This window comes from Pongo abelii, chromosome 2 (genome assembly GCF_028885655.2).
Source record: "Pongo abelii isolate AG06213 chromosome 2, NHGRI_mPonAbe1-v2.0_pri, whole genome shotgun sequence".
Taxonomy (NCBI): Eukaryota; Metazoa; Chordata; class Mammalia; order Primates; family Hominidae; genus Pongo; species Pongo abelii.
In genome coordinates, this window is record NC_085928.1 from 187,904,825 (window position 1) to 187,930,952 (window position 26,128).

Here is a 26,128-nt window from a genome sequence, read left to right on the forward strand (position 1 = left end):
TCATCTCATTGGGACTGGCTAGACAGTGGGTGAAGCCCATGGGGGGCAAGCTGAAGCAGGGTGGGACATTGCCTTACCTGGGAAGTGCAAGGGGTCGAGGAACTCCCTCCCCTAGCCAAGGGAAGCCATGAAGGATTCTGACATGAGGAATAGTGCACTCCAGCCCAGATACTATGCTTTTCCCATGGTCTATGCAACCCGCAGACCAGGAGATTCCCTCGGGTGCCTATGCCACCAGGGCCCTGAGTTTCAAGCATAAAACTGGGCGGCCATCCCGAGCTAGCTGCAGGAGTTTCTTTTCATACCCCAGTGGTACCAGGAACATTTAAGTCTGCTGAAGCTGTGTCCACAGCTGCCCCTTCCCCCAAGTGATCTGTCCCAGGGAGATGGGAGATTTATCTATAAGCCCCTGATTGGGGCTGCTGCCTTTCTTTCAGAGATGCCCTGCCCAGAGAGGAGTCTAGAGAGGCAATCTGGCTATAGCAGCTTTGAGGCGCTGCAGTGGGCTCCACCCAGTCTGAACTTCCAAGCAGTTTTGTTTACACTGTGAGGGGAAAACCGCCTACTCAAGCCTCAGTAATGGCAAATGCTCCTCCTGGCAGCAAGTTCGAGCATCCCAGGTCAACTTCAGACTGCTGTGCTGGCAGCAAGAATTTCAAGCCAGTGGATCTTAGCTTGCCAGTGAGATAGAACTGTTCAGTCCCCTGGAAAGGGGGCTGAAGCCAGGGAGCCAAGTGGCCTAGCTCAGCGGATCCCACCCCCATGGAGCCCTGCAAGCTAAGATCCACTGGCTTGAAATTTCTTGCTGCCAGCACAGCAGTCTGAAGTTGACCTGGGATGCTCGAGCTTGCTGTGGGAAGGACCATTTGCCATTACTGAGGCTTGAGTAGGCGGTTTTCCCCTCACAGTGTAAACAAAACTGCTCAGAAGTTTGGACTGGGTGGAGCCCACCGCAGCGCCTCAAAGTTGCTGTAGCCCGACTGCCTCTCTAGACTCCTCACTGGGCAGGGCATCTCTGAAAGGAAGGCAGCAGCCCCAGTCAGGGGCTTATAGATAAAACTCCCATCTCTCTGGGACAGAGCACCTGGGGGAAGGGGCATCTGTGGGCACAGCTTCAGCAGACTTAAACGTTCCTGCTTGGTGGTTCTTAAGAGAGGAGTGGATCTCCCAGCACAGCGCTCCAGCTTTGCTAAGGGACAGACTGCCTCCTCAAGTGGGTCCCTGATCCCCATGCCTCCTGACTGGGAGACACATCCCAGCAGGAGTTGACAGATATCTCATACAGGAGAGCTCCAGCTGGCATCTGGCAGGGGCCCCTCTGGGATGAAGCTTCCAGAGGAAGGAACAGGCAGCAATCTTTGCTGTTTTGTAGCCTCTGCTGGTGATACCCAGGCAAACAGGGGCCAGAGTGGACCTCCAGGAAACTCCAGAAGATCTGCAGCAGAGAGGCCTGACTGTTAGAAGGAAAAATAACAAACAGAAAGGAATAGTATCAACATTAACAAAAAAGGATGTCCACACAGAAACCCCATCCAAAGGTCACCAACATCAAAGACCAAAGGTAGATAAATCCACGAAGATGAGGAAAAACCAGTGTAAAAAGGCTGAAAATTCCGAAAACCAGAAAGCCTTTTCTCTTCCAAAGGATCACAACTTCTTGCCAGCAAGGGAACAAAACTGGATGGAGAATGATTTTGGCTAACAGACAGAAGTAGGCTTCAGAAGGTGGGTGATAACAAACTCCTCTGAGCTAATGGAGTATGTTCTAATCCAATGGAAAAAAGCTATGAACCTTGATAAAAGGTTAGAGGAATTGTTAACTAGAATAACCAGTTTACAGAAGAACATAAATGACCTGATGGAGCTGAAAAACACAGCACAAGAACTTCGTGAAGCATATACAAGTATTAATAGCTGAATCGATCAAGCGGAAGAAAGGATATCAGAATTGAAGATCAACTTAATGAAATAAAGCATGAAGCTAAGACTAGAGAAAAAAGAATGAAAAGGAACAAACAAAGCCTACAAGAAATATGGGACTATGTGAAAAGACCAAACCTATTTGATTGGTGTGCCTGAAAGTGACAGGGAGAATGAAACCAAATTGGAAAACACTCTTCAGGATACTATCCAGGAGAACTTCCCCAATCTAGCAAGATGGGCCAACATTCAAATTCAGGAAATACAGAGAACACCACAAAGATACTCCTCGAGAAGAGCAACCCCAAGACACATAATCGTCAGATTCACCAACGTTAAAATGAAGGAAAACATGTTAAAGGCAGCCAAAAGAAAGGTCTGGTTACCCACAAAGGGAAGCCCATCAAACTAACAGTGGATCTCTTGGCAGAAACCCTACAAGCCAGAAGAGAGTGGGGGCTTATATTCTACATTCTCAATGAAAAGAATGTTCAACCCAGAATTTTTTATCCAGTCAAACTAAGCTTCATAAACGAAGGAGAAATAAAACCCTTTACAGACAAGCAAATGCTGAGAGATTTTGTCACCAGACGTGCCTTACAAGAGCTCTTGAAGGAAGGACTAAATATGGAAAGGAAAAACCAGTACTAGCCACCACACAAACATACCAAATTGTAAAGACAATAGACACTGAAGAAACTGCATCAACTAATGGGCAAAATAACCAGCTAGCATCATAATGACAGCATCAGATTCACACATAATCATATTAACCTTAAATGTAAATGGGCTAAATGCCCCAATTAAAAGACACAGACTGGCATCATGCTGTATTCAGGAGACCCATCTCATGTGCAAAGACAGAAATAGACCCAAAATAAAGGGATGGAGGAACATTTAAACAAAGCAAATGGAAAGCAAAAAACAAAAACAAAACAAAAAAGCAGGGGTTGCAATTCTAGTCTCTGATAAAACAGACTTTAAACCAACAAAGATCAAAAAAGAAAAAGAAAGACATTATGTAATAGTAAAGGGATCAATGCAACAAGAAGAACTAACTATCCTAAATATATATGCACCCAATACAGAAGAACCCAGATTCATAAAGCAAGTTCTTAGAGACCTACAAAGAGACTTAGACTCCCACCCAATAATAGTGAGAGACCTAACACCCCACTGTCAATGTTAGACAGATCAACGAGACAGAAAATTAATAAGGATATTCAGGACTTCAACTCGGCTCTGGATCAAGCAGACCTAATAGATATCTACAGAACTCTCCACCCCAAATCAATAGAATATACATTCATCTCAGCACCACATAGCATTTACTCTAAAATTGACAACATATTTGGAAGTAAAATATTCCTCAGCAAATGCAAAAGAACTAAATGATAACACAGTCTCTCAGACCACAGTGCAATCTAATTAGAACTCAGGATTAAGAAACTCACTCAAAACTGCACAACTACATGGAAACTGAACAACTGCTCCTGAATGACTACTGGGTAGATAATGAAATTAAGGCAGAAATAAATAAAAGTTCTTTGAAACCAATGAGAACAAAGACACAATGTAGCAGAATGTTTGGGACACAGCTAAAGCAGTGTTTAAAGAGAAATTTATAGCACTAAATGGGAAAGATCTAAAATCAACACCCTAACATCACAATTACAAGAACTAGAGAAACAAGAGCAAACAAATTCAAAAGCTAGCAGAAGACAAGAAATAACTAAGATGAGAGCAGAACTTAAGGAGATAGAGACATGAAAAACTCTTCAAAAATCAATGAATCCAAGAGGTGTTTTTTTAAAGATTAACAAAATAGATAGACCGCTAGCCAGACTAATAAAGAAGAAAAGAGAGAAGAATCAAACAGATGCAATAAAAAATGATAAAGGGGATATCATCACTGATCCCACAGAAATACAAACTACTATCAGAGAATACTATAAACACCTCTACACAAATAAACTAGAAAATCGAGAAGAAATGTGTAAATCCCTGGACACATCCACCTTCCCAAGACTAAACCAGGAAGAAGTCGAATCCCTGAATAGACCAATAACAAGTTCTGAAATAGAGGTAGTAATTAATAGCCTTCCAACCAAAAAAATCCCAGGACCAGAAGGATTCAGAGCTGAATTCTACCAGAGGTAAAAAGAGGAGCTGGTACCATTCCTTCTGAAACTATTCCAAACAACAGAAAAAGACGACTCCTCCCTAACTCATTTTATGAAGCCATCATCATCCTGATACCAAAACCTGGCAGAGACACAAGAAAACAAGAAAATTTCAAGCCAATATCCCTGATGAACATCAATGAGAAAATCCTCAATAAAATACTGGCAAACTGAATCCAGCAGCATATCAAAAAGCTTATCCACCATGATCAGTCGGCTTCATCCCTGAGATGTGAGAGTGTTTCAACATACTCAAATTAATAAACGTAATCCATCACATAAACAGAACCAATGACAAAAACCACATGATTATCTCAATAAATGGAGAAAAGCCCTTCGATAAAATTAAACACTGCTTCACGCTAAAAACTCTCAATAAACTAGGTTTTGATGGAACGTATCTCAAAATAATAAGAGCTATTTATGACAAACCCACAGCCAATATCATACTGAATGGGCAAAAACTGGAAGCATTCCTTTTGAAAACCAGCAGAAGACAAGGATGCCCTCTTTCACCACTCCTATTCAACATAGTATTGAAAGTTCTGGCCGGGGCAATCAGGCAAGAGAGAGAAACAAAGGATATTCAAATAGGAAGAGAGGAAGTAAAATTGTCTCTCTTTGCAGATGCCATGACTGTTTATTTAGAAAACCCCATTGCCTCAGCTCAAAATCTCCTTAAGCTGATAAGCAACTTCAGCAGTCTCAGGATACAAAATCAATGTGCAAAAATCACAAGCATTCCTATACACCAATAACAGACAAACAGAGCCAAATCATGAGTGAACTCCCATTCACTATTACTACAAAGAGAATAAAATATCTAGGAATACAACTTACCAGGGATGTGAAGGACCTCTTCAAGGAGAACTACAAACCATGGCTCAAGGAAATAAGAGAGGACACAAACAAATGGAATGTTGTCCCCATCAAGCTACCATTGACTTTCTTCACAGAAATTGAAAGAACTACTTCAAATTTCATATGGAACCAAAAAAGAGCCTGCATAGCCAAGAAAATCCTAAGCAAAAAGAACAAAGCTGGAGGCATCACACTACCTGACCGCAAACTATACTACAAGGCTACAGTAACCAAAACAGCATGGTACTGGTACCAAAACAGATATATGGACCAATGGAACAGAACAGAGGTCTCAGAAATAACACCACACATCTACAATCATCTGGTCTTTGGCAAACCTGACAAAAACAAACTATGGGGAAGGATTTCCTATTTAATAATTGGTGTTGGGAAAACTGGCTAGCCATATGCAGCAAACTGAAAGTGGACCCCTTCCTTACACTTTATACAAAAATTAACTCGATGGATTAAAGACTTAAATGTAAGACCTAAAACCTTAAAAACCGTAGAAGAAAACCTAGGCAATACCATTCAGGACATAGGCATGGGCAAAGACTTCATGACTAAAACACCAAAATCAATGGCAACAAAAGCCAAAATTGACAAATGGGATCTAATTAAACTAAAGAGCTCCTGCATAGCAAAAGAAACTATCATCAGGGTGAACAGGCGACCTACAGAATGGGAGAAAATGTTTGCAATCTATTCATCTGACAAAGGGCTAATATCCAGAATCTACAAAGAACTTAAACAGATTTACAAGAAAGAAACAACCCCATCAAAAAGTGGGTGAAAGATATTAGCAGACACTTCTCAAAAGAAGACATTTATGTGGCCAACAAACATTTGAAAAAAAGCTCATCCTCACTGGTCATTAGAGAAATGCAAATCAAAACCACAATGAGATACCATCGCACGCCAGTTAGAATGGTGATCATTAAAAAGTCAGGAAACAACAGATGCTGCAGAGTATGTGGAGAAATAGAAACACTTTTACACTGTTGGTGGGAGTGTAAATTAGTTCAACCATTGTGGCAGACAGTGTGGCGATTCCTCAAGGATCTAGAACCAGAAATACCATTTGACCCAGCAATTTCATTACTGAGTATATACCTAAAGGATTATAGTCATTCTACTATAAAGACACATGCACACACACACACACAGACACACACATATATATATTTTAATAAAAAGTAAACTTTAATATCGAAAATGCAAACTTGGGGAGTGCAGAAGTATCACACACAAGGCTGTCACTTCACACTTGGAGAGTTGCACAGCGCCCGGGCAGAGGTGCTCCTTGCATCCCAGACGATGTGGGCGCCGGGCAGAGGCGCTCCTCACTTCCCAGAGGGTGGGCGATGGGCAGAGGCACTCCTCACTTCCCAGATGGTGGGCAGCCGGGCAGAAGCACTCCTCACTTCCTAGACAGGGCAGCGGCCAGGCAGAGGGGCTCCTCACTTCCCAGTCAGTTGGGTGGCTGGACAGAGGTGCTCCTCACTTCCCAGACAGGGCGGCAGCCAGAGAGAGGTGCTCCTCACTTGCCAGATGGGGCAGCAGCCGGGCAGAGGCGCTCCTCATTTGCTAGATGGTGGGGCTGCCGGGCAGAGGGGCACCTCACTCCCCAGACAGGGCAGCAGCCAGGTGGAGGATGCACACATATTTTTATTGCAACACTGTTCACAATAGCAAAGACTTGGAGCCAACCCAAATGCCAATCAATGATAGACTGGATAAAGAAAATGTGGCACATATACACCATGGAATACTATGCAGCCATAGAAAAGCATGACTTCATGTCCTTTGTGGGGTCATGGATGAAGCTGGAAACCATCATTCTCAGCAAACTAACACAGGAACAGAAAACCAAACACCACATGTTCTCGCTCTTAAGTGAGAGCTGAACAATGAGAATACATGGATACAGGGAGGGGACCATCACACACTGGGGCCTGTTGGTGGGTGGGAGGCGAGGGGAGGGATAACATTAGGAGAAATACCTAATGTAAATGATGGGTTGATGGGTACAGCAAACCAAGATGACATGTGTATACCTATGTAACAAACCTGCATGTTCTGCACATGTATCCCAGAACTTAAATTATAATAAACTAAATAAATAACAGTTCTGAGATTTTTAATCCAAGAGGGGTAAAGATGGGAAAATAAGAAGACAAATACAGTCATGCTCTGCATAATGAGGTTTCATTCAACAACGGAGCACATATACCATGGTGGTCCCATAAGATTACAATATCAGATTGGTGCAAACATAATTGTAGTTTTTGCAATTACTTTTAATAGCAAAAACCACAATTACATTTGCACGAACCTAATAAAATATTTGTACTGTAACATTTCTATGGTTAGATATATTTGTATACACAAATAGTTGCCACTGTGTTGCAATTGCCTACAGTATTCAGCACAGTAACATGTTGTACCAATTTGTAGTGTGTAGTAGACTGTACCGTCTAGGTATGTGTAATTACAATCACTCTATGATGTTTGCACAACCGCAAAATCACCTAATAATGTATTTCTCAGATTGTATCACATCATGAAGTAATGTATGACTATAATCATATATGTGATGGTGGCAAGGGAACACAATCACTATGTCATCTCCAGATGATTTGAGCCAATAGTTTTTCTTGTTTCTTTTTCTATGTCAACAAAAAAATTGTGAAGTTTTAAATAATTTCTCAAGATTAATAGTAATAACATATTTCACAATTTATTGAGTTGACTTCATGTACTTTAAAATTTTCTCTCATATTTTCAACAACTGCATCTACTTCGGACTTCCAGAAAGCTCAAAGAGATGAACAGTCCATGTACTGACCTGTTCCTGATTTCTACAGCCTCACCTCTGCCACCACATCTGCCTCTTACACATCTCTATGTTTTTGGTTTATAACTTGATGTAAGATGGTAAGTGGTGGGTCGAGTTCTGGGAGGTTCTTTAAAAATGTAGCCTTAATGAGAGAAATGAACATATATTCCAAAATTAGGGGTTTAGTAGTGAGGAATGGTTGGTTTCATCTTCATTTGCCTTTCCTTGTATATTTTGTACACTTCTTAAAATTAAAATTGTAATACAATTGCATTAAGGGTGATTGGAATTTAGGGACTGCAGAGGGGAAAAAGACAGCATCTGGTTTGATGTACTATAAATCTCAGGGAATCTAATCAATGGTATGTTCATTAAAATTATAATCTGTACTTTTCCTAGAAGCTGTAGTTAATGCAAGAATTAAACATTTGTAAATATTGCATAGTGAATTCATTTTTGAAAAAATTTGCTGTGAGTTCTTCACAGAAATTACATGGGTATCTAACTCAGGATGTTCCTGCAGCATAAAGCAGTATACCAAATCCTACGTCTACACTAAAATTTGAAGTGAATGTCTAGATCCATCCTTAGGGTAGAGGCAAATGTAACGTAAAGATGGTTTTTATATTTGAAGTTCAAATGGAAACATTACTTAATAAACCCAAGCTTTGCCAAAGGGCCATTTGATTTTTACTTGGCTTTGGAAAATAATATAAGAAACCCATTTTCCTTAGAAGGCTGGGAAGGAATTGAAATAGAAAACCATTTGCCCTTCAAAGGAATGTATCCAGTTGTCTAGATCTGGAAATGTTAGATGACGATATTGCGTTCTTTGAAGTGACTGAGTCATGTGGGTCAAAATTCCTCATGAAAAATCTGTTTAGACATGTCCTAAATTATTTAGAATAAGGCTCAATACTTCCATTACTAAGGAGAGTATATAAGGGGCCTCATACAGTCAATATATGGTGCATGAGTGAGGTATTCACCAAGAACTTGGAAATGGCATCACCCTTAGGGAGTTCATCTAATAAAATCTACACATGAGAGATTTGATTACCATTCACTATGGGTAAACCAGGAGATGTTTGTAAATGTAAGACTGGAACATCTTTTTAACACCTAAAACTCCAACAAGGGAATGTCTTAGAAAAGTAGAATGGGAAGATGCTTGTGGTATAGTAAGCTAAATTTGATCAATCTTATGATACACTTTTGTAGAAAGGCCGTGTTAAAAGAAGAGAGATGGTTAGACTGGAATAATTAAAAAGAAGTATCAAGAACTAATATTTGTCAGAATATCTTCAGCACTCCCAGGGTTCTTGTTAGTTCTTCAAATTCCCCAGACCTTATGGCAGGCAAATTCTACAAAGTGGATAAATGCATTTGGCCTCTATAGCTCCAAGACACACGGCATTAAGGCAGCCTACCTCAAGAAAGTTACTGATTATAATTTAGTTTCCCATGCATATTATCTTACAGGAAAGTAATGTCTGACCAACTGATGTGAACTTTCTTATCTTCTTAGTGATGGGAGCAGCAGCCCATCCAGAATGGCTGCTGCCAACATGCCGGCTGTGGCGGGGAGGCACAGCCAGTCCTCCCACTCCACAGAGCAGGCAGGAGTCCCACCCCGGTCCCCAGGCCTCCTGCTCCAAGGGACAATTGGGAGCCCTGCCCCTTCCGAAGTGGCAGGGCAGGAGCTCCTCATGGGCAGCTGTAGCCACCCAAGCCCTGCTGTGGACCTGGGCATCTCTGTGCTCTTGCGGGGCTGGGAAGGCCTCCCTACCCCTCACTCCCCACAGACTCTGAATTGCCCGTTCCCACTGTCTGGCCTCTCCCCACTCCTGGCACCCACTCAGATCATGGAGCAAGGTGGGAGCCCTGCTGAGTAGGGCATGCTTGGGTCAGCACTGACATGTCAGCCCCTCTGCCACCTTGGCTGCCTCCAGACATTGGGTACTGATGAGCATGGCAGGGAGTCAAAGTGGGGGCTGAAGGCAGCTCAGTGCTGGCCTGCAGGTGCCCCTTGGTATGAATAGCCTGGGTGCCATGAACAGCAGGAAAGGCAAACAGGCTCCTGGGCTGAAGGAGATGGGTCCCCAGTGAAGCCCCACCCTCAAGCTGGGGAAGCCTTGAAGCCTGGGGGCCTGGCTGCCAGTCCTGTGGACTGAAGGGGGAACTGGTGGTGCTTTTTCCTGGGCCCACCCATGGCTGCTGATGGAGCAGTCAGCACACACTTTCCCGCTTCCCCACAAGACTGTAAAAACCCTGGACTCAGCCAGAGCAGAGCAGATATCTGGACCACCAGCTACAGAGAGGAGCTCTCTGCTCCAAGGCCCCCTCTCTACTGAGAGATGTGAACAATTTGACAACCAGCAGCACAAAGGAGCTACCTTCCCTGCTGAGAGCTGAACATTTGTCAGGACAAGCTATCTGCAGAGAGGAACCACCCACTCCAGGCCTCCTCTTTGCTGAGAGCTGAACACTCAACAGGATGACCAGCTGCAGAGAAGGGCCACTCACTCCAGGGCTTCCTCTCTACTGAGAGCTGCAGAGATGATGGGATTACCTGCCTACAGAGAAGAGCCACCCACTCCAGGCCTCCTCTCTGCTGAGAGCTGAACACTGACAGGATGACCTGCCTGTAGAGAGGAGCTACCCACTATGGGTCTCCTCTGAGCTGTTCTAACACTCAATAAAGCTCCTCTTCATATTGCTAACCCTCCGCTTGTCTGCATCATTCTTCCTGGACACAGGACAAGAACTCGGGCCAAGGTGCCATTGTCCGCAGATGTTTCTGGCCAGGAAAGCAACACCCCAAAGATCCCATAACATTAGTAGGTCTTTTCCTCTTAGTATGTTGATAATTGACTTGCTGGTTTCTATATCAGGTTCTTAATGATTTGATTAATAGGAGCCAGATCCCAGGAGCTTGATCCTTTCTAGATGCAATGACACACTGAGTTCTAAAGTTAAAGTGCTGGTGACCCCGTGGTGATACACTTTGGCCTTCCCTTGGTAGCCAAGGTGACTGATGTTAATGCTATTTCATTTTGTCCTAACTGAGCATCAAGTATTCTCAAATTCAGTAAAGTGGTTTCTAAGTGAAGAGAATGGAGTTTGAGAAAGACTAGGGTGGCGAAAAATAGTGTTTAATAAAATCAGATGCTAAGGGAATAGAAACTGGGATAAAAAATATTGGGTGAAATGAAACAAAGAAAGGATTTTATTATACTTTATAGTTTATTTTATTTTATTTTATTTTTATTTTTATTTATCTATTTGAGATGTAGTCTTGCTCTGTTACCCAGGCTGGAGTGCAGTGGTGTGATCTTGGCTCACTGCAACCTCCACCTCCCAGGTTCAAGTGATTCTCCTGCTTCAGCCTCCTGAGTAGCTGGGATTACAGGCATGCACCACCACACCCAGCTAATTTTTGTATTTTTGGTAGAGACAGGTTTCACCATGTTGGCCAGGCTGGTCTCGAATTCCTGACCTCAGATGATCCACCTGCCTCGACCTTTCAAAATGTTGGGATTACAGCCATGAGTTACTGCACCCAGCAGTATTCCTTATATTTTAATATTACATATTTATATTTTTCAGTTAATATACAATGAAAATTCATTGCAATTAGAGTGTTAAAATAAAATAGTGTATGTTAAGAAGAAATAAAATGCAGATGCTTTTTTTCTCCCCAGTCCTTAATTATCTCTAACCTTATATTTACACTGGTATCTGTGAGTGATTCAGATATAATTAACATTTACTGAGCATCCAGTGTTTGCAGGTAATGTGGTAGTCATTTTATACACTACATATCATGGAATTATTTTGCCAAAACTAATTGATCAATTGATCAATAAGTATTTAGAATGACTATTTTCCTGTTATCTTGAGACTGCTTTTAAATGACCTCAAAAAGACTAATTTAGGTCCCCTTCCCTCCCAACCTCCACAAAATGGAATATCAATTGTTATTATTTTATTAGCAATGCAAAACCAGTAAAAAGCTTGACTGGATTTCTTATTCTACCGGGGGAGTGACAGAGTGACTGGTGAAGCATCTGGATGGAAAACTGAAGGGGTCCAAGGAAAGCTCAGCTATGGGGCAGTTTTCTTTTCCTATCTAAAAAGGAGTAACAGTTCTCTGTTAACCTTCTTTTGTGTCAAATACAGGAAATTAATGCGGTTTTTAAAATATCTCCTGCAAGTTGATCAGTGTCCTTTTATTTTTTGTTCTTCCGATTTTATCCCTTCATGAGTATTGTTCCCTTTTGTTATGCAGGCAACCAGCCTGATAGGCTAGTTTTCCAGGTAATCCAACTTTGCTCCACGGCTTTAAGACTCTTTGTTGAATCAAGCTGGTTTCTTCCTTGCATATCTTCTTCTGTTTAGAAACCTTATCCCTTGTTGGTGATTTTGTCAGTTTTGTGCTTTGATTGCTTTGTGTCATAAAACCTTTTTAGATAAAACTATATGTGTTGGGGAAGGAGACCAACAAAAATATATTATTCAATTACCTTAATCAAATCTCTTTGGGTTAATGAGTGTGGCTTCAATTATGGCAATTTTTAGAAATGTAGCTTTTGAATTGAAGTTCTTTTGAAAAAATAAGACTACTTATTAAGGGTAAAAAAACAAGGAATAGTTTTATTCTACTTTTGAAACACCGTCAGATTTAAATAGTACTGGTACAACAGAAATCTTGTGGCTTGGGATTCAGAGATCTGAGTTCCAGTTTTCCCTTTGCTCGTAAGTTATATTAAGGTGATCAGGTAAACTTCTCTTAGTTTCTTTCTCTAAAAAGATGGGGTTAAATTAGATGATTTTTTAGGATATCTAGAAATTCTAAGACTCTGTAAGTAAGGCACTGTGTTATGACAAGGTCCTTTTAGACATAAATCAAAATTATTCTGAAATTATTATTTCATATTTTAGAGGCATCAGTAGGGCTTATTATAAAATAAACTGGTATGAAATGACATTATTATCTTTATTTCACATGCTGTAGATATAAATACATACTCTAATGAACTTCAAATAACATTAATTAAACTGAGAAGACACACCCTCTAATCTTTTTTGAGAACAAAGCTGCCCAGTAGAAATATGTGAGCCATACATGTAATTTATATTTTCTAGTAGTCACATTAAAAAGTAAAAAAAGTAAAATTAATTTTACTATTATATTTTAGTTAATCCGATATGTCCAAAATATTATTGCTTCAATAGGTAATCAGTTAAAAATTAATGTGTTATTTTTCATTCATTTTCTTAATAAAACAATTTTAAAATGTCTGGTGCATATTTTATACTTACAGCAGACCTTATTTTGGATTAGCCACATTCCAGGTGCTCTATAGCCACACATAGCTGGTGGCTACCATAGTGGTCAGTGCTAATCTAGATAAAATACTTTATTCCAATCATAACTTTAAAACTGTGTATTAAAAGTATGTGAGAAAAACTCTTCATTCTTTGTATTCAACTGAATTCCAATTAACCTTTTGAGAAGATTGTGTTTGCCCAGGTTTTGACAACGTGGCCACTTTCACACAATACAAACTGCAGGGATGTCAATCATCTTTCAGAGAATGTAGGTTGTGCAACGAATCCCAATTATCCAGCATCCATGACAGGGGCTGTGATGGCTTTGCCTGGAATTTCAAAAATGGTCTCAACTTGAAAGTGACATATTTCATTGTGTTCATTGAAAAACTGATGCCTTATCAGAAAACCTATTTTTCTACTGCCTCTAGAATACTGACCATTGCAAACAGATTTTTAAAGGCTTCATATATACTGTGGACAGTTCTTTCAAAGCCCCAAAGCAGAGAAAATTAGTCCAAATTTGCTCTTTGTTGCAAACATTTTGCACAACATTGGGCTATGTATTTGAATAGTGGTATTACATAGTAAATTAGCTTTTTGAACTAAAACATTTAAACAAACTTTCTGTGCTTTTGTTTTGGCTCCATATTTATTTATTAAAACTTATTATTAATATTATTTTTATTGATAAACTGTAATTGTCTACATTTATGAGGTACAGCATGATGTTTTGATATATGTATATATACAATGTGGCATAATTAATCAAGCTAGTTAACATGCTTATCACCTTGCTTACCTATTATCTTTATAAGACATTTAAAATTTTCTGTTATTTAAAAATATATATTATTATTGACTATAGTCATCCTGCTGAGAAACAACTCTCAAAACGTATTACTCTTGTTTATCTGAAACTTTGTACCCTTTAATTATCTGTCATCATTCCCTTTCTTCCTAACCCTCCCTACCTGCTACCCTAGCCTCTGCTAACCATTGCTCTACTCTACTTCTATGAGTTCAACTTTGTTTTTTTAAATCAAATTAAATTTAATTTTAACTTCTTGGAGTGTTCAACTTCATTAGATTTCACATATGGGTGAGACCATGCAGTATTTGTCTTTCTGTGCTTGACTTATTTCACTTAGCTCCATGTCCTCCAAATTCATCCGTGTCGTCACAAATGACAGGATTTCCCTCCTTTGTAAGACCGAATAGTATTCCATCATGTATGTGTACCCACATTTTCTTTATCCATTCATCTACTGATGGACATTTGGGTTGTTTCCATGTCTTGGCTATTGTGAACAATGTTGCAATTAGCATAGCAGTGCAGATATCCCTTTGACATAGTGATTTCAGTTTCTTTGGATATATACCCAGAAGTGAGATTACTGGGTTGAATGGTAATTCTATTTTTGGTTTTTCTGGGAAGCTCCATACCCTGTTTTCATGAAAGCTGTATTAATTTTTATTCTCACCAACAACATATAAAAGTTTAATTTTTCTGCATCCTCTTAATGGTTATCTTTCATCTTTTTGATAAAAGCCATTATATCAGGTGTGAGGTAATATTTCATTGTCGTTTTAATTTACATTTTTCTAATTAGTGATGCTAAGCATTTTTCCATGTACCTATTAGCCATTTGTAAGTCTTCTTTTGAAAAATATCTGGGCTGTTTTCTCATTTTTAAGTTATTTGTTTTCTTGCTATTAAGTTGTTTGAGTTTCTTATGTATTTTGGATAGTAACCCCTTATCAGATGTATAATTTGCAAGTATTTTCTCCTATTCTACGGGTTGTTTTTTCACTTTGTTAATTATTTCTTTTGCTGTGCAGAATATTTTAGTTTGATGCCATCCCATTTGTCTATTTTTATTTCATTGCCTATGCTTCAGGGGTGATATCCAAAAAATGACTGTCTAGACCAATGTAATGAAGATTTTCTTCTTTGTTTTCTTTTAGTAGTTTTACAGGTTCAGGTGTCTTATATGTAAGTCTTTAATTCATTTTGAGTTGATTTTTGTATGTGGTATAAGATAAGGGTCTAATTTTATTCTTCTGCATGGGGATATCCAATTTTCCCAACAACAATTATTGAAGAGATTGTCCTTTCCCCATTGTGTATTCTTGGCAACTTTGTCAAAAGTCAGTTAACCATCAAATGCATAGGTTTGTTTCTGGGTTTTCTATCTTGCTCCATTGATCGATGTATCTGTTTTTATGCAAGTTATCATGCAGCTTTGACTACAATCACTTTATAATATGTTTTGAAAACAAGGCATGTGATATTTCCAGCTGTGTTATTTTTGCTCAAGATTGTTTTGGCAATTCCTAACTCAGTGCCCTGACCAACTGTATTGAAATCACCTACAGTGCTGACCATAAATATGGATTTCTGGTTTCTTTCCTCACTCTCAAATCAAGATCTTTCAAGGTGGTTCTCAATATTTTAATTTTATCAAAGCCCCCATGTTATTTTTCTATAGTCAGGTGAAAGAACCCCCCCATCTTTTGTTCCATAGCTGAAAAAATAGAAGATGAAATAATTTAAACTATTTGCCTCATATTCCAAAACTAGTAAATATCAGACCTAGAATCAGAGCCCACCTAAGCTTTCTCTCTTAATAATGTTTCTGAAATGACCCTGTGTCCATTAATAATGTTCAACACCATATACTGAACTAATTAAAGGAGAAAAAAGGACATATTTTAGACATATTTTTAACAACAAAGATTTTTTAAAATAGATTCACTTGAATTAAATTTAATCAGATTATCTTTCCACAGTTACTCTATTTAATCAAGCTTTTACTATCAAACTTTGCAGTAGCATTCTTCAGAGAACCTTGCAAGCAAGTTCTCTTAAGCACTTCTCTCGAAGGTATATGAGATTTAAATAATGGAAGAAGATACCCATATATTTTTCCCCTGGTAGCTGAAATCATTTAGGTAGTTTTATGTAAATTTTATGTAAATGCAACACATTTTATGCCCCCGAACTTATGGCGATCATGACTATTTTATTCACCAAAAGGTGGCCTTCAGCAAGATTCTACTGAGGACTGATGATCTATGCAGTCTCCTTCCGCCTGGATTTTTGTGACATTTATCATCATCCTACTTGGATACTCAAAAGACTTGCAATATGTGAATATAGGACTGAAATAAGACCCTGATTTTCCTTCAACCAAGCCTGAACTACCTACCACAAACACCTGGGGATCATTTTTTGTAGCTTCTTCTCTAGTTTCTTAGTACAAATCATCTTGATTCATTTATGTCATAAAGTAATAGACATTCAAATTATAATTTTACTGAGTAAAAAGACACACCCTGGTATGTATGGAAAGTATTACTAAATTTTATTAGTTTTTAAGAGTGACTGTTTGCCAATAGCTAAATTTAGAAAGAATATGTTCCTGACAATGCAGCTCTAGAGAAAATTTTAAGGGGTGATGATTTCATTAATTTTCAGAGCATTACAGCCAGCTGGCAAAGCCTTTTCTATACCATTGTGGCTTACTGCCTTTGAAATTACTTTCTTTTCTTAAATTAACCTGTCTATGTTAAAGTGACAAAATAGCTATAACGGTGTGATAAAATTGGCCTCTTTGTATAATCTTAAAGTAACTTAACTAACTTAAATAACAGTACCCTGAGTTTATGACTGCTGCAGTGTACTCCATAAAAAGAAATTGGTGTTAAGAACATTTACAGAGCCCCGTATTAGTTTTATTGATAGATAAATAACATTTAAAAATTTGAATCATATGTAAAGTAGAAGGAGACTTCTAGCTCAAAAAGAAATTCCCCATTTAAACCCTCAGGACCTAGTTGTCTCACCTGTGGTGGTGGAAAGAGCACCAAGCTTGGAACCAGAGGGTCCAGGTTTGGGTCATTGTCATCATGTGAGCATGGGCAGGTAAGAGAATTTCTCTGGGTCTCAGTTTCCACATCTGCAAAATGGGGATACTAATATTAACGTTGCCTTCTTCTCAGGGTGTTATAAAAATAAAATAATAAATGTGAGTGACAGCAGAAGAAACATATTCCAGAGATTTCTGAGGAGTTTGTCTCATAGAGAGGAAAGAAGTCAGAATGAATGGTCAGACTTTGTAGAATATGCACATCCTACGGTGTGTGCAGGGGAGGGTGCTAAATGAGGACAGTAATGTCTGAGCAGCAGCAAGGAAGGGAGAACACAGGGAAAGAGAATGTCATGGGAACCATGAGGATGGTGCTTCTGGGAAAGAGGGGTTCAGAGGGAATTTTTTTTATAAGGATAATGAATGAATGAATGAATGGTTAGATGTTGGATGGACAAATGGATGGTTGGTTAAATGGTAGGATGGATGAATGGACTAGGTAAGCCCCTGAACCACCCTGTAAAGAAAACCATCAATCAAAATCTCCTTTAGGGTGGCTGTTCAATGGGAAGAGAAGGCCTCAGGGTGACCCAGAATTCTTCAGGTTTAACATGTAAGTTTTTTGGTCAGTTTTATTTTAAACTTTTGTACAAATACCAAATATCTCTGTTTCTTGAATATGGGCAATGGTGGCTGAGCTGGCTACTTCAGGAGGAGCCTCATTCCATTGTTGCAAGGCTTGGCTTTCTTTAAGTTGAACTGAAATCTTGACCCTGGCAACTGTTACCTTAGGTCCTGAAATCTTGACCCTCGTGACTGTACCTTTGGAGTCACAGAACAATTTTCTTCCTTTTAACATACAGCAACACTTCTCTAAACAGCATGTTCTATACCTAGATAGGGTGGAGATCTGCATTCTGTTTGTTAGCCCATGATTGTCAGCATTTAAAATCTCCATAAAACATTACAAGTCATGTTAGACTTATAGTACCGAAAGTTAATTTCTACTTTATCTTTCGGATATTCTCCAATTCATAAACACAAAAAGCAGATATACAAGCCATGGACTAGTCAGGGTTTTCAAGATGAGAGCACAACTCAGAATTTTCAAAGTGTCAAGGTATCACAACAGGAACAAACAGGCCCACAAAAGCTTACTTTATCCATGTTGTTTGTGAAGTAGAGTAATACATTAATTTTTAAAAATGTAGTAGCTTTCTATATAGTACTATGTTATCATTGAAAAATGGAATTTTCATCAAAAACCTATCTTCTACTTTTTCAGTGATATGAAGGAAAAATTGTTTATCCCAGACATTTATCTTTCAGCCCTTTAATATTCATCCAGTTCTTTATTTATACATCGTTCATTCACCAAGCACTTATCTAATTTCTACTATATACTGGGCATTTGGCTAAGTGCTAGTGCTAGAGGTGCTAATTATAATAAGGCATGATTTTTGGTCTAAACGGGTCTGGTCATCAAGGGTCTGAAGTAAGAGGCCGAGATGAGGTGTTAGGAATGAGGATAAGAAAAAGAGTTTGCAGGCTGGACGCAGTGGCTCACACCTGTAATCTCAGCACTTTGAGAGGCCCAGGCGGGTGGATCACTTGAGGTCAGGAGTTCGAGACCAGCCTGACCAACATGGTGAAACCCCATCTCTACTAAAAATACAAAATTATTCGGGCATAGTGGCGCACGCCTGTAATCCCAGCTACTTGGGAGGCTGAGAGGCAGGAGAATCGCATGAACTGGGAAGGTGGAGGCTGCAGTGAGTTGAGATCGCGCCACTGTACTCCAGCCTGGGCAACAAGAGTGAAACTCTGTCTCAAAAAAAAAAAAAAAAAAAAAAAAAAGAAAGAAAGAAAGAAAGAAAAAAGAAAAAAAAGTAGTAAGTAACCAGTAAGTGAAAGAAGAAAAGGAAAGATTTGTAGTGGGAATAGCAGGGCAATATGGAATGTCCACATGGAGGTAGGACCTGCCAGAGCTATAAACCTGTAGCATTGGAAGAATCATATTACTCTAAATTCTTTATCTACCATAAGAGAAAATAGAGATTCTGGGGGATATAAGGCAATGCATGATTTCCTCAGGGCTAGGTCTTTTCAATCCTTTCCCGTGGTTCGATATAATACCAGATCACCTCATCGTGCTAGTGGAAGGCATCAGGCAACTGGGAACTACATATTCCCTGTAGGATTTTGTCTACTGTATTACCGTATTGCAATGCCATCCCTACTAGCATACTTTTTATTTTCTGTTATAAATATATAATCTTACAGAATAAGAATGTATTCTTTCAGCTGCTCATTAGTTGAGTCTAGTTTTCCTCATATAAAGACTTAAAAAAAAACCCACCTATTTTAGTAGCACTTTCTGGAACATCTTTAATTTTCCAGATGAATTGTTCACTAATTAGTATCCCAGGAGTGAGTGCTATAAATGATAGATACTCTTTTAATTTTAAAACTAAGATGGCTTGGAGAATTTTTAAATTTAAGTCCCAAGAAAATTTAACAGAAATGCTGATAAAAATGATATGTCATTCTATGCTTATGTTCAGTGAAAGAAATTGAATACATTTATTTTTCCCAAATAGTTAAGTTTACAGAGTTTCCTAACAAAGAGTGGTGATATAGTCTGAGTCTGCATCCCTGCCCAAATCTCATGTCAAATTGTAATCCCCAGTGTTGGAGGTGGGGCCTGGTGGGAAGGGATTGGCTCATGGGGGCAGTTTGCCCCTCAGTGCTGCTCAGTGATAGTGAGTGAGTGCTCATGAGATTTGTTTGTTTAAAAGTGTGTGGCACCTCTCCCCTCTCTCGCTTCCTTCTGCTCTGGCCATGTGAAGTTGTGCCTGCTTCCCCTTCACCTTCCACCATGATTGTAAGTTTCCCAAGGTCTTCCCAGCCGTGCTTCTTGTACAGCCTGTGGAATCATGAGCCAATTAAACCTCTTCTCCTAATAAGTTACCCAGTCTCAGGTATTTCTTTATAGCAGTGTGAGAATGGACTAATACAAGTGGTATGCCCTAAATTACCATGCAACCTAAAACTTAAAGGGAGAGATTAAATAAAACAACATTTTTGTTTATTAAAATAACCATCTATTTAAAAATGTTCATTATTTAATAATGACCTATAATATCCATTTAAGCATCAAATTGGGCAAAACTTATTTGCAAAGTTCTACTTTTGTTTCTCTCTTTAAATAAAATATTGGCTTCAGAGCACTCAGTAAGTTAATAGACCAAAGAGAATTCTAATCTTTCGATTCTCAGCCTAATTTTCTACTTTCATTTTCAGTATGAACATAGGGGTCCCAGGTAGACATTGAAACAAAACTTCAGAAGGATTAAAAAAGGAAGTAAGAGCCAAACAAGGAAAAAATAAGAAATAAAAAAGAATGGGGTACTCTCTCCCATGACAAGCCCTGAATATAAATAAGGGTGTGGTTTTAGAGTGAGTCATTATTCCATTGCCTACACCTTTCATGGCAGAGATAGTAATGTCGTGGAATAGAAGCTGTTAAAGAGGCTTTATATAACTATTAGCCTCTGAAACAATAGACAGGCAGCAGGGTGTTGTTCCAGAAAATGTTCAAAGAGGAGGAGTAATTTTGTCCTTTACAAATTTAATATCTTCTCTTTTCTCCTATATCATTTGGAGGAAGTGCCTTTTTCCTTTTTCTCTTTTTTTAAGCAAAATAAGCGTTATGCACTAGTAGGTAGTGAGTGAATTCTCTTTGCCAGCAGGAAGAAAAGCAATTTTTGAACGCCAAAAATAGCTCCTTTGTGTGAAAATATCACATAGCCCAAGACGTTTTTGGGAGAAAGCAAAGATTGATGTTCTGAATTAATATTTTTTAAATATACAGGCAAAGAAATGTTAATAATAGAAAAGACAGAAATTGATGGTCATTTCAAAGTCTGAATGTTTATCCTGTTTACAATGCACTCAGACTTTTGTGTGGTCTCAGTCATAATTCCTCCCCCAGGCTACGTCTGTAGGAGATCCCTAATCATTCTGTCTGGGTCAAGACATTTTTTTCCTTCCGTACCTTTTACTTCCTGTTCCCATGCAACATTACAAACCAAGCAAAGCATGAACTGACCTGGATATAGGAGATGGCCCTGGAGCTGTAGACAGAATTAAAAATCGTATCTTTTTTTTTTTTTTTTTTTTTGTAAAGCACCCTGACATCTTTGGGAACCATACACTCTAGGGAATCTTTTTATCCACTGTTTGCAAATAGCAGACCATCAGCCAGTTACAAAGACTTTTGATAGAGGTGGTGGACATCTTTTACTTTCACCCAACCAGTATCTCTTTCTGCTTCATTTGATAGTAACATATCCTTTTCTTTTGAAAAACTAACCATTCTTATTACATGTCATTTTGATGGCACTGTCAGTCCAACTGTCCTGCCTTCCTTCTGGCCAGTGAGTGGATGACCATGTGAACCAGGCTGGGACAGTGAGATGTTTTCCTATGAATGTGAGTATTGAATGGAATAACGCAAGAATGGAACACGGTCACTGACTCACTTTGCTAGTGGTTCTACTTGTCTGACTGCTGAATGAACTCTAACTCCTGACTGACAGATTTTGGAACGTGGAAGTAAAGTGCTCTCATAGCAAAATCTAAAATGAGACAGTGGTTTTGGAAATAGGTGGTGTGTAGAAGGTGGAAACTGAGAATTTTGAGGAGAGTATTGGTGAAAGATCAAGTACCTTGAACCCGTTGTGCATACCATTTTGAATTATGAGGAAGCTGGCAGTGAGGTCTTAAAGGAATGGGAGAAAAATCTTATTGGAAACTGGAGGGAAGGGCAGAAACTTAACAATATGCTTGTCTGCAGGAACGTGGAAAGTAGAAAATGTGCTTGATAAACTAGGGGATGTAGCTGAGATTTCCAAGCAGAACAGTTAGTTACCAACCATTTTTTTTTCTTGCTGCTTATAGTAAAATATGAGATGAGAGAGAGTTAAACTAAGGGAAGGACTGTTAAACAAAAAGCTAGATCTTGATGGTTCTGAAAGCTCTCACACTATTCAGAAAGTCAGAGATGCTAAAAGGGAGATAATGTCTAGGGTGTGGCCATAAATCTTTTTATTAAGTTCTTCACAATTCTCTGGTACCTCAGAGAACCTTCAGTCAGACTAAAGAGCCCCTTAAGGAGATTAAGAGCGTGCCACACAGATTCTCTCAGCCAAAGAGTAGAGCTTCTAAGAAGCCTAAGGGCATTGTCCCCAGTCATCTCAGCAGAAGCCCAAGGTGGAAGGGAGATTATCTGTAAGAGGTATGTGGGTGGGGCTTTTGCCTGGTGGATTTAACCTGGATAAGTTTCACAGGAAACCCATAAAGTTCTCAAAAGAGATACATACAGAAACATTACTACTTGGATGGAATGGGACAATACAGAACAGTATAGAATGAAGACAGGGCTTTGAAGGTCCAGAATTTTAACACCTGCTATATTTTGCAGAACTAGAAAGAAGACTAAGAGGGTGAAACCAAGAGCTCAGAGGACAGAGTGGAGAAACTGAAGAATTATTTCAGACATGAGACCTAATCAAGGATCTGCCAACATTTGCCTGGCTGAATTTTAGAACAGCCATGGACCCCTAACCCCTATGTCTTCCATTCCCCGCCCCTTCTTTGAACAGGGTCATGTAAGTGCTTATCTTATATCTGTCCCACTGTTGCATGTTGGCAGAGGGAGACATAATTTGCTCTTGTTTTACAGGTTTAAAAATAACAAGGAATTGTACTTGAAGAGCTGTGCTTAAAGAACTACACTTGAGAAACCACATTCATACTTGGACCTGATTTAGATGACGAGATTATGGACTTGAAGCTGATATTGCAATGGAATGAGAATTTTGAAGTCTTTGGGGGCAGTGAGTACATTTTGCATTTGAGAGGTAAATAAATCATTGGGCACCAGAGGATACACTGTGGTGGGCAGCCTCTAAGGTGGCTCCCAGTGATCCTTGCCTTCTGGTATTAACATCGTTTTGTAATACCTTCTTGCTGAGTGTGGGCTGGGCTTATTGACTCACATATAACAAATAGAATACCTCAGAAGTGATAGGACAGTAATTGAGGGATTAGGTTATAAAAGGCTGCAGTTTTCATCTTGGAGGCTCTCTCTCACTCTCTTTTGAATGACTTACCCTGGGGAAGCCAGCTGCCATGCCATAAAGCATAAGGCAGCCCTGTGGCAAGTCCCATGGGAATGGACTTGAAAATAGACTTTCTGAGACCTGCCCATAGCTATGTGAATGGGCTTGGAAGCAGATATCCTTAAGATAACCGTAGCCTCAGCCAAAACCTTGATTGTAGCCCGTGAAAGAACCTATGCCAAAATGACACAGCTAAGCTGCTCTTGATTCGTGATCTACAGAAACTTTTGAAAAATAATTGTTTGCTATTTTCAGCCTCTAAATGTTGAGATAATTTGTTATGCAGAAATGGATAAAAATACACTCATATTCTAGAGGATACACTATGCTATAATGCTCTAATTACTATTATTCAACATTTTGTGAAAAGGCAATTCCACTGTCTTTAAGAGGATGACATTGTCAATGAATCTTCTAGTCACTATTTAGTCACTATTTGAAGAGTGCCAACTTTGACCACAATTTTATTTTTAAAAATTGTGCTAATGCCAAATTCTTTTTTTAATCTGATTTCTCAAATATTGTGAAATATAAAGTTTGGTCTCCTACTTCTCCACTGTCTTAACTGATCTTTTGATTAATTCTTTTCTTTAATTACAGAACAATAGCTTAAAATGGCATGAGGGCATGGTGTTCCCTTGGTCCTTGGAATTATCCCAGGTTAGAGTGCTCAAAGATAGGCTATGTTTATATATAATAATAAGTTACCTTTATGGAATGCTTATCTGTACCAGGAACTTTGAAACTTGCTTTCTGTAATCATTTTAGACAATTCTCATACCAATTGTTTGAATCGGGCATCATTATTATTCCTCCTTTAAAGAGAGTTGCCCAGTGTCATACATCGGTGAGAGGTGGATCTGAGATTTGAACCCAGATCTGCCTATCTTCAAGAAATCCTGAGCTCTTAATCACTTTAGGCAAAGAAGATGTCCTGTGCCTCTTTGCATGAATTAATAAGCTGTGATAAGTGGATTTGCTCCCTGGCCCAGCGGTTACAAAACAGAACCTGTGCAAGCCCATTTCATGTCCTCCTGGATGCAGCCTATGAGGGATTTTGAATCCAGAGAAGCCGTTTTGTCACATGTGAGCCCAGGACATTTTTGAAGAGAGAAGTCTACGCCCAATCTGAAATAAACTCTGTCACCAGGTTATAGCCTCTGCCTTTAAGAAAACTTTGGGCAATCTTAAACGTTACTCAGAATGTGGGAGATACTTGAAGTGGTCAGTTATACTGATTTTTCAGGATCAAGAGTGCATGAATTCTAAGAGAGAAATCAGAGGGTTTCAAGAGGCATTTGGATGAGAGGAACAAAAACTCCCTGGCTATGCCTGTGACCAAGACTATCACTGTTTGTTTCCCGCTAAGGGAAAACAGGGACTAGCATGTTTGGTAAACTGTTACATGCCAGAGCGTTCACTAAATGCTTTATGCATTCAGGTCATTCTGACAAACATTGATTCATTTGTTCGTTATTTAAAAAGGACAATTGAAATATAAAATATGGTGAAATTCCTGATATTAATAACTGTCTTTGTTCTATTTGAGAAATCAGATTAAAAAAAGAATTTGGCATTAGCACAATTTTTAAAAATACAATTGTGGTCAAAGTTATTAATGAAATATTTATTTTTATTTGCTTTCTTCCCTCACTAATTTTCCAACAGACTTAATTTCTTCAAAATCGAATCCTTTATATTTCTTAAAGTTTCAGCATAATTTTGCAAATTGTTGAAAATACATTCCATGTTTTCCTGGTCATGTTTCTCATACCTAGACTATGTATTCGGTCAAGCAGGGTGATGGTCAGGCCAAAGTTTATCTTATCACACCAGAGTTTTTAGGTCATTTCCAGTTTTCTTATTTTTTTTTCTTTTCAAACTTTCACTTCAAAAGAAATTAATTGGAAAACACTAGCAAAGCTTTTTTCCTTCCTCTTTTGGCTACTGAACTGCCAACTGCCAATTGTTTCTGCATTCTTTATCTGATGTGAACAAGATACAGGAAAATTGTGGCTGTATTTGGAGTTGGCAATAGTTAAATGGAATTATAGAGAGTGACTAAAACCAACATGTATTTTGTAGAGTCTTTTGATTACACACAGCTTTCTCTGAGACATAAAAAAAAAAACCTCTTGAAGGATTAGCTTGCTAGGGAGAATTACCATTTTGAAAGATTTTTGCCACATTTCAATGACAAAATTATTCAGAAAAAAAGTGCCTCTCTGTAAATAGTCTCTAAAGTCTCACAAACATCTGAGCTCTTGGGGGCCAGAATCAGGGCACAATTTGTGTAAATTAAACACACACACACATTTGATAATCCAAAGGTCTCTCAGATGTGTTTTGACCCCTCTGTAAAGTATCATCAAAATAACTGTACCATCTCTTCAAAAAAGCGCCTGTGACACGGACCATGAAAACACTGTTGTAGAAATCTTATTTTAACCACTGATGTATTACAGCTCTGTTAAAGTGGCAGCTGAATTAACTTGGTTGAAAACCAAGTATGTTATATGTATCTTTTCCTCAACAGACCAGTGTGAAATGTAAAGCTTATTTTTTTTGTGTAACTCCTTAAATGATCTAAATCCTTTATTTAAAACAACTTACCTTATGATAACTCTTCTGACAGATTTAAATACTCTTTTTATAATATGAGACTTTGCATATTTCTATTAAGTGAGATAGCTACATCAACATATTTCCTGAAATTATTCTTAATAATTAATTTTAATAACGTGATATGCTGGTTGGAATTTGTGGTTGTTTCATGTGCCTATCTTATTAGAATTTCAAGCATTCCTAAAGCATTCATGTTGGAAAATGACTTAGACAAAATTTTGTGCAATTGGTTAATTTCTAATCAGAAAAACTCCTGAGAGGTTGAGTAATTTTGCAGTTAACTAATGCCAGACCACTGTAAACAAGAAA